Below are 9,076 nucleotides of genomic sequence, written 5' to 3'. Positions count from 1 at the left end.
AAATTTTCCAGTCTTCAAAACCAAAGGATTCTCTATGGTGTTGTGTGATGTTTCCATTTACTGCATGTTATTCTGGAGCTAAATAATTAAATCACTATTTTCTTAGACAAATCAAACTCGCGCTTCATTTGGTCCTCTTGTGTACCTTTCACAGTGCACACGGACAGGTGGAAAGCTTTAATTCAGTGTATCACTCAAAGTCTATGGGCTGGGGTCAGGGGAAAATATTTCCTAAATGTTATATAATAGCAGTATAGCTGATGAAATATACTGAAACATGGTTACAGAAGCAAGGCAAGTATACCAGGAATAAAATCAGAGAAAATTGTGTCTACACTGTTCTTTAAACTTCTCAAGTATAGGAGTCATCTTCTTAATGATCCGATTTTCTGAAATACATGATTGAAGCCTACGACTGTGACTACTATGTCGTGACGCCTTTACACCCATATTTATAATCAAAGGTGGCTGGTGTGATTTATCTAATGTTCCGACTCCATGCCGTCGTCCATGATTGGTACCTGGAGGAGAAACAGCTGCTTTTCTGATGATCCTCTGTGGGTTTATCATTCTGGCTTAGCGTGCCCGGATCAATCAGAGCGCTATGTCTAACTCCATCTGGTCCTGTTCAAGTGTTGGCATTACAAGCTGCTGTGAAGAAAGAAAAAAAAAAAACAAGACCTGGACTATTAATTCATCCCAAACACTCGTTTCTCTATGTACGTCAATTTTAGAACTACAACAAAAAGTTGTTCAACAAAAATTCTTTTTCCAATACAAATAACCATACTGAAACCTTGGATTCACCTTGGATGAAGCCTATATAAGTACCATCCGATATTTTTTGCTTTAAAAACTGCTAATATTTAAAATTATTATTATTATTATTATTATTATTATTATTATTATTATTATTATTATTATTACTGAAAATTTTAAATTCACTTAAAGTATTTCATACAAAAACATTTAAACAATGCAAATATAAATAAATATATAAATCCTAACAAAACAGACAATCGAATCTCTTTAGATGTTGTTAAATTTCCAGTCCCAAAAAATATGTTTTATTTGCTGTATAGTGCACTTATTGTTGTTAAAGTTAAGCCACAATGGTAACCTGTTTGTTTGTTTGTTTGTTTATTTATTTATTTAGTGTTCATTCTGCCTTTTTTACCTCTTGTTTTTTTCAACATCACGTCCTTTTTTTTGTGCATTTAGTTTCACGTTAACTTTGAAAATCATTATTTCATTTAAAATCAGCAGAAGGTCTCACAATTTTGAAATATTTAAAAGAAATTAAGTGTTTGCTGTCTTGAATATTTCATATTGACGATTCTGCGCTGTTTAAATGTAAGAGAATGTACGATATTGACTATGTTGTTAAGTGCTTTGTACAAAAGGTGCAATCTTCCTCGTGTCTAATCTCTTCTACTGAAGCGTGTGATCAGACGGCACTCTAATGGATTTGATCTCAAACGGATCATCGGGTTTTACACAAACCCGTGGAGTCCACGCAGCTCGAGTGCACACTGTCGTTAAAGAAAAAAGGGGATGTCCCAAATACTAAGAAATTGCGAAATTCATATAACCATTTCAAAGATTCGACTTTTCACTCAAGTTGTTGTCAGTACTATAACTTCTTATAATGAAAACTGTATTGAAGTGCTCTCAGTCTTTTGGACCTCACTGTGAATATACATAGAACCCCTGGATATAAATCACAGAACCGTTGGGGTTCCCCTGTTTCCACTTTGAAAACCATGAGTCAGAACCGTGGCTTTAAGGAGATGTGTATTTTACACTCTTGTAAACAAAGATTCCCACCACTACTTTGGGAGTGTACATGCTGAATCAAGAAATGACATTTAACTTGGCGTTAGCTTGGTAAAAGAAAGGCTCCGTAATCTGTCAACACACATCTGCGCCAAGTTGTCCTGCTGTCAAATGTCACCCTGTTAATATGGACGACGAAGCGCTTTCCAGACCGAGTGTTTGGCGTGTTCGGCTGCGATTCTTTCCCTCTTTCATCTGTAGTGTCCTGATTATCACTACGTTTTGATGTCGAGGGAAACGAGGCTGTGATTGACAGCTTGGCTGGAGCTGAACAGTTCCCGCTTCCTCCTCCACCTATCTGAGTCCACACAGCCCGAGGAGAGAGAGAAAAGAAGGAAACAGACAACAATAAAATAACAATGGTGTGGATCGCATTTAATTATCCTCCTGCCTTCAATAGACTTGAATTTAATTTTCACCACCAAAACAGTGTTGTTATCCTTTTTTGTGTCGAGGCGACAAAGAAAAGGAAATTTGACTGAGGGAAAGTAATTAGGCTGCACTCACGTACTGGTAGACGATACGAGAACAAAAAATATTTGCTCCGAAGTTAACATAGCAGTCCACAGTGGGAATACTCTAAGAACATAGAGGGAAGGTGAGCTTTTGCATGTTTAAGGTTCAGGAAGCACACACACACACACACACACACACACACACACACACACACACACACACACACACACACACACACACCATTTTCTTGGGAAACAGCATCACATCGAGCTTTGAACAAAAATGAAAATGTTTCTCACCTGGTTGTGCAAGAATTTCCATTTTCAGCCTCTGAGAAAACATCTCATGGTGTCGGAATACCGCTGCAGCATTCATAACCACGCAAAACATAATTGGCAGGTTTGAGATGCCAGACTCGCCATGCCAAATTCATATCTTCACAGCTCTGGATTTAATCGGCCTGTAATGTTCAGACCAGCTCTGAGCACATCACCAGTGTGTGTGTGTGTGTGTGTGTGCGTGTGTGCGTGCGTGCGTGTGTGCGTGTGTGTGTGTGTGTGTGTGTGTGTGGGCAGAATGTAATTGTAGAATGAGATTCTGAAGATAGGGTTCCAGATTTTCACCGTTAATGAAAGTCTGGGGTAATATCTGAGCAGCGGATATTACAGCTACGTTCTGCTCCCTCTGTCCAACACACGAGTGCTTTATTCAATATATCTGAAATATCTTTCTCACGTCCGTCCGTTATTAGGGGCTGTGTGTCTGCTCGCTGTTGTTTGTGTTCGGTGGAGTGGTTCAATAGCTGCAGACATGAAGCAGAGTGCGATTGAGGAAATAAAGAGGCTTCACCTTGCTAAAGGACGCCTCTCGTTGGAGAGCCTTGTTTTCGATAAGTTTATACACAGTGTTACCCATCAACCTAAATACAGGTTCCCATGATTGCTCTTCTGGTGTCTTTTGGAAGACATGAGAGATTCATAGGCTGCTTGAAATTTAGACTCTATTGAACAGGGGTACTATTTGGCCAGACCAAACCGAGCACACACAAAAATCCTGCAGCAGACTCAATAATCGTATGAAAAAGTAATTGTCTGTAGTTCAGCGACTCGTTTTCTGAAAATGACCCAGTATGGCTCCTGAAGCAGATCATCACTCGTCTAATCACGTGCACTTGTGTAAATTATTTATCTCATCAGACTCAAGACTCAAGAGATCTAGCGAGGTCCGAAGTTTGTTTTTCATTGATGTTTAAAGATGAATGGACAGAGAACGGTCAGTCATTGCAAGGTAACTTTCATCACCATTCAGTCACGTTAGCCGATTATCCGAATCTTTGTAAATAAGAACTTTTATGTAACTGGAAATTTACGAATTTCAGGTGATCTATACCCCACTCGAGGGAACTCCAGCTCATTCTTAGCTCCTTTACATAATTGAGCTCGGCACTGAATGGCCTCCTACGGCTCCTCCTTCCCACCTCACCGAGGCCGCTTTGAAGTCTGGAGTAATTAACCCCCGTCTGAGAAGCTTCAGCACTATCCTGAATGTGTTACGACTGTTTTCACACATAATGAGCCTCAATCTTCTCAAGAAACGCTTTAAACATACAAACATGACTGATCTAATCTCCTATAACACTCCAAAATATATATATATATATATATATATATATATATATATATATATATATATATATATATATATCTTAGCAAGTTTTCTAATATTTCTTATAATATTATAATTAAAAAATAAATGAAATAGAATATGTTCAGCCTGTTTTTATGCTTTTATACATTTCAAGCTTGAGATTTTCTTATTCTGTTGGCACATCATTTAGCTTCCTTCTAGAAATAAAGACTTCAAATGATAGAACAAGAATATTTCAAGCTGGAAAAAAGATCAAACGTCTAGAAACAGGTTTAATAATCTTATATTTGTTTTATTGTAATTTTACAATGGGAGATATAAGTTAAATTGAACATTATTCAAGATATTTGTACTTGCTAAAATGTCGATTATTGTAGCTGGGACAAAATGTGTAAAGCTGGAACTGATATAACTCCTCCTCTGACCCCTAACCCTAACCCGAACTCTACACCCTAACCATAACCCCTAAATCTGACCTCTAACCCCTAACCCTAACCCGAACTCTACACCCTAACCATAACCCCTAAATCTGACCTCTAACCCCTAACCCTAACCCGAACTCTACACCCTAACCATAACCCCTAAATCTGACCTCTAACCCCTAACCCTAAACCCGAACTCTACACCCTAACCATAACCCCTAAATCTGACCTCTAACCCCTAACCCTAAACCCGAACTCTACACCCTAACCATAACCCCTAAATCTGACCTCTAACCCCTAACCCTAACCGGAACTCTACACCCTAACCATAACCCCTAAATCTGACCTCTAACCCCTAACCCTAACCCGAACTCTACACCCTAACCATAACCCCTAAATCTGACCTCTAACCCCTAACCCTAACCCGAACTCTACACCCTAACCATAACCCCTAAATCTGACCTCTAACCCCTAACCCTAAACCCGAACTCTACACCCTAACCATAACCCCTAAATCTGACCTCTAACCCCTAACCCTAAACCCGAACTCTACACCCTAACCATAACCCCTAAATCTGACCTCTAACTCTAACCTCAATCCCTAACTCTAACTCCAACCCCAGAACCTAAGCATTATCACTCACTCCCCTGGTTAACGGTGAAATACAGAATTTCAAGATCTTATTGTTTGTTTTTAAAGCCTTGCATGGTCTTGCCCCATATATCTCATTCCCTCAGATCCATTCCGTAGTCACGATTAAAACCAAAGCCGATAGGTCCTTTTCTGTAATGGCACCGAGGCTTTGGAATAGCCTGCCACTCTCGATCAGATCTTCCCCTACAATAAATTCATTTAAATCCTCCCTGAAAACTGATTTCTTCTCTCAGGCTTATTTATAATCTGCCCTGTCTAGCTGTGTATTCTCTGGTCTTAGTTATATCTGGTTTGTTTTCTTATAGTAATTACTTGTTTATATATTTATTTGAATGATATTGTATACTCTATTTTAATGCGTTTCGTATTATTCGTGATGTGCAGCACTTTGGTCAACACTCGAGTTGTTTTAAATGTGCTATATCAATAAATTTGTCTTTGGACTTTCACTTTGACTCTCTTGCTCAGGCTTATAAGTTCTCATGAGTTACACATTTGGCTTTTTGACTTTATAGTACACAGTTATAGAAGAGATTTATTTACTTATTTATAATCGCACTATCCGGTGTCACTCAGATGAGGACGGGTTCCCTTTGAGTCCGGTTCCTCTCAAGGATTCTCCTCATATCGTCTCAGGGAGTTTTTCCTCACCACCGTCGCCTCTGGCTGCTCATTAGAGATAAATTCACACACTTAAAATCTATATCCTGAATTTATATATTTCTGTACAGCTGCTCCATGATAATGTCCACTGTTAAAAGTACTTTACAAAAAAATTATTGAAATTGGAATGAATTATTGTACATAAACACGTGTGATTGGGAAAAGTGTAGCAGATGAGACTGCAATGCTTCAGTAGGACCTCCAGAAGGTGACTCGACATTCGATTTCCCAAATCTACATTCCTTTCCTGATCCACTCTGATTGACTCGTAGTACGGACTATCAAATCTCTTAAAAAGCGAATTTGATGTAAAATATCTAATATAATCCAACACCGCTGATGGTTTAGAATCACTCGTCCAACACATCCAGTGATTCAAACTCGCACTATAACCGTAATTCCAGAGAGACCACTGTCTTTCACTTGCCTTTCAATTTCACTGAAAATTGTAGCTATTGCATTCGCTCTGTCTCAGCAGCAGCACTTCAAAGCTTTCAGCTTTGGGGACTTTGATCTTTTCTTTGAACTTTACTCAGAATTGCAACACGCTTAAATTTTCACCCGCATCGCTCGAATGAAAACCTGAGCAAACAGAGACACCATTGTAATGTCTCCTATCTGAGGCAAAGATCCATTCATTCCTTTTTTTTGTGAGTGACAGCAGGATAGAAAGCAATAAAACTTCCACAGCTCTCTGTGTCTCATCCACAATCTGACATTTCTGCCTCTTTCTCAAACTCAGCTGTCTGTTCAGACAAGACTCTCATCATCTCTGGCTGCCACTTCCTGTTTGTAGTTTCGTTTGGTCCTCTGGGAGCGAGGGAGTGTTGAGATGCCTGCTGGATCCTGATTGTGATTCTGTATTTCATCACTTGTTGACCTTACCGTGAACTTTGTAGTCCAAGTGCTGCTGATCTGGAATCATTAGCAAAGTGAGCTAGTCGTTTTTCTCTAGGAAAATTAGCTTTCTACGTTAGCTAGTGAGATTAATCTGAAAAGAACTCGTGCACGCTGTAAAAACTCAAGCTGGCAACCCTTAAAGATCCATCCAATTATTGATTATCTGTTTTTATGCATTCAATCAGAGTGGATTTTGGATTGTTAAGGGTTCCCAATTTGGGGTTTTGCGTGGAACCCTGTCTTTTAGGGAAACATCACTTTGTAGGGTTCTTTAGAGCTGTGCTTCCCCGTAGTGTCTGTGAAGCAAAGTCAGGAGGTCCGTGAATTTAAAATTTTATAACAATGATGGAAACCCACTATTATCAAAGGTATAATGTTTAGGGTTCCAAGCAGTGGTAGAACCATATTTCTTTTGTTGTTGTTCTCTATCTTCTCCTTCCGTAAAGTCAGAGAGACATGAAAATTTGTCATTGTGTAGTATCTCTTTTTCTACTCAAGCAAGAGAGTTCGGCCCATTGATGATCCTAAAGTGAGCTTTTTTACATTTGGCCCATATCTCGTGAACCATATGTCATTTTTGGCTGATTACATGGGTTCTGCAAAACCAAAAGCCTCAAGAACCAAGCTATAACTCATAATTAGTTGCATGGAGACTCACAAAAATTGTTCAGCATGTTCATGACAAGGTTGTGCAGCTGTGTGCTGAACTAAGTCATTGTGTAGTTATTCCTGGGGCAGAGTGAAATTCTGTGAGTCACACAAAATTTGAAAGGATTAGATTTTAAGGCTACATGATAAGGTTGGGGCATGTTCATCAATAGAAGGCAGTATTAAGCTCAAATACCTGTTTCTCGTGAACTGCAAGGTGAGTTGAGCTGATATTTGTTATACTTGATTGTTCTGCATAGCTGCAGACTGGTCCAAGTGCCCATGCAGATCGAGTGCCCATGCTGACCCCTGTCCACTGCTGAAAGTGCCTACAATGGGCATGTGAGCATCAGAACTGAACCATGGAGCAATGGTAGAAGGAGACCTGGGCTGATGAATTTTCTTTTACATCATGTGGACAGCCGGGTGTGTGTGTGCGTCGCTTTCCTGGGGAAGAGATGTAAGCACAATGGGAAGAAGGCAAGCCGACGGAGGCAGTGTGATGCTCTGGGCAATGTTCATGTGCATGTTACTTTGACACGTACCACCTACCTATACATTGTTGCAGAGCAAGTTCACCCCTTCGTGGCAATGGTATTCCCTAAAGGCAGCGGCCTCTTTCAGCAGGATAATGCTCCCTAAGACACTGGAAAAATTGTTGAGGAACGGTTTAAAGAACATGACAATAGTTCAAGGTGTTGATTCGGTCTCCAAATTCCCCAGATCTCAATCCAATCAAGCATCTTTGGGACGTTGTGGACAAACAAGTCCGATCCATGGAGGTCTCACTTCGCAACTTACAGGACTTAAAGATTCTGCTGCTAATCAACCTGGAATTGGATGTGTGTCTATATCGTCTCAACGCACTGTGAAGAGGATAGTTCGAGTGGACAAAAAATCTCCAAGGATCACAGCTGGAGAACTGCAGATGTTAGTTGTGTCTTGGGGTCAGAAAGTCTCCAAAACTACAATCTGAAGTCACCGACATCACCACAAGCTGTTTGGAAGGGTTTCAAGAAAAAAGCCTCTACTCTCATCCAAAAACAAACTCGAGCGTCTTCAGCGTGCCAACACTACTGGAACTTCACATGGGATCGGGGTATATGGTCAGATGAAACCAAAATAGAGCTTTTTGGTAATAAACACCAGAGGTTGTTTTGGAGCACACAGAGAGGTAGCCGTATGGAAAAGTCCCTCATGTCCACGGTTAAATATGGAGGTGGATCTTTAATGTTTTGGGCTGTTTTTCTGCAGAGGACCTGGGCATTTTGTTAGGATACATGGCATCATGGACTCTATCAAATATCAACAGATATTAAATGAAAACCTGACTGCCTCTGACAGAAAGCTTCAAATGGGCCGTGGTTGGATCTTCCAGCAGGACAATGATCCAAAACATCATCAAAATCAACACAGAAATGGTTTACTGACCACAAAATCAAGGTCCTGCCCTGACCCTCCCAGTCCCCTGACCTGAACCCCATAGAAAACCTGTGGGGTGAACTGAAGTAGAGAGTCCACCAGCGTGGACCTCGAAATGTGAAGGATCTGGAGAGGTTCTGTATGGAGGAACGCTCTCAGATCCCTCGCCATGTATTCTCCAACCTCATCAGCGTTATAGGAGAAGACCCAGAGCTGCTATCTTGGCAAAAGGAGGTAGTTGTGTTTGTAATTGTTTGATATCCATGAGAGCAGTGTATTTTTGTGATTTGTTTTAAACAAAGGATCAAAAGGTTAAATAATAAAGACATTTTTCACAGCCTTCTTTGCTCATATTTCCCAAAGGTGCCGGGCACTGTATGTCCTCTGTATCACTTCATGTTTCATCTTTATTGTTTCACACTGCGCT

This window comes from Ictalurus punctatus, chromosome 19 (assembly GCF_001660625.3).
Source record: "Ictalurus punctatus breed USDA103 chromosome 19, Coco_2.0, whole genome shotgun sequence".
NCBI lineage: Eukaryota > Metazoa > Chordata > Actinopteri > Siluriformes > Ictaluridae > Ictalurus > Ictalurus punctatus.
This window is presented reverse-complemented; position numbering follows the sequence as displayed.